A 1,391-nucleotide genomic window follows, 5' to 3' on the forward strand; every position below is an offset into this window, starting at 1 on the left:
GAATATGCCTTCTAAGCGATCGCTGTCAGATCTTCATTTGGTAACAGCGGAGATCTGATTTTAATCAGTTTGGTACACAGGTACTTAAAGTATGAACAGGTGAAAGGACAGCTACATAAACGAACATTTTCCCCGTCATTTCTTCTACACTTCTGATAACATCAGTTTCTTTGACCTTCTTAACATTAACCGCAATTGTAGATTGTTGTCCAAGACTATCCGAGTATACAAACGTACAGTCTCCTGTTACTTAAAATTTGACCATCGTTTTAATGGGTATTACACACACTTCTAGTAAACAGACACATACGCATGTGCTTTGGTGCCGTTTTGGAATTTTGGAAACAACTCACCCCTTACCCTCCCAAACCTTAACTTGATCCCTTTTGCCTTGCTCGCAACCCTAAATGTTTCTGCTAATCGGCCGATTCGCGGCATTGATATTTGGCTACACTTCCCGCATGCATGTTAGCACTACTGGGACTTTATTTCAATGCCAAGAAATGTTGTTGTTTTTTTTTTCTCCTGTGGGAGATAAAATGTTCCACACGCACAGAAAGTACAACTCGATTATAAATATGCAGCCGGAACAGGTCAATACACAAACCTGTCACAAACATGCACAAAACGTCAGTCCATTCAAGACACAAACCACCAAAAAAAATCATGGAGACATCATTAGGCGTGTTTTCTTTCTGACGTGACGATATCACATTACAATATTGATGAATACGGTTTGTAGTCATAACTAAAAGTTCTACACATCAGATAAAATGTATATCGACGAAGATGGGATTCGAACCCACGCGGGGAGACCCCAATGGATTAGCAGTCCATCGCCTTAACCACTCGGCCACCTCGTCCGGTGTATTTTGATGAGTACACTATTTATGTAGGGAGTGATCTATAGCTACCTGGCCTAAACCACACACAACTTTTGTCTGATATTCACGATTCAATATATGTCTTTTTCAGACAGAAAAAAATTCTAACCATCGAACCATCCTAGCTCTAACTGATGTGCACATAAAGAACCTAGTGCATGATATTCTTTAAAAGAAGAAATATATATCTTCAGGTAAATTAAAACAATTCTTCTGGCTGGGAGAAAACTCAACATTACCCACCTACCCACCCAATAAACAGAAACAAATACATGGTCGGTCCCTTAGTGAGCAAGCATGTTCATATCAATGGATTGTTAGGCAAGGGAAAAAACTCGTACGAACATTCGTTGTAATTCATCTCTTCGGTAAGTATTACATCAGATAAGTGAATATCAGTTCCATTTTTTTTAAAGTTATAAAAATCAATGTTTTCTAACAGCAGAGCCGAGTGGCCGAGTGGTCTAAAGCGCTCTCCGTCACGGATCACTGCCATCTCACCTCTGT

General features: G+C 39.7%; 1 non-coding gene across 1 annotated transcript; it reads right to left on the minus strand.

Moving 5' to 3' along the window:
- Positions 1–781: 781 nt before the first annotated feature.
- Positions 782–863, minus strand: Trnas-gcu (transfer RNA serine (anticodon GCU)). The gene has a single exon. It is a non-coding gene; the product is annotated as a tRNA-Ser (tRNA).
- Positions 864–1,391: the final 528 nt, after the last annotated feature.

The sequence above is a fragment of the Sinohyriopsis cumingii genome, unplaced genomic scaffold, assembly GCF_028554795.1.
Source record: "Sinohyriopsis cumingii isolate HCF-2022 unplaced genomic scaffold, ASM2855479v2 utg000646l, whole genome shotgun sequence".
In the NCBI taxonomy this organism is placed as follows: Eukaryota; Metazoa; Mollusca; class Bivalvia; order Unionida; family Unionidae; genus Sinohyriopsis; species Sinohyriopsis cumingii.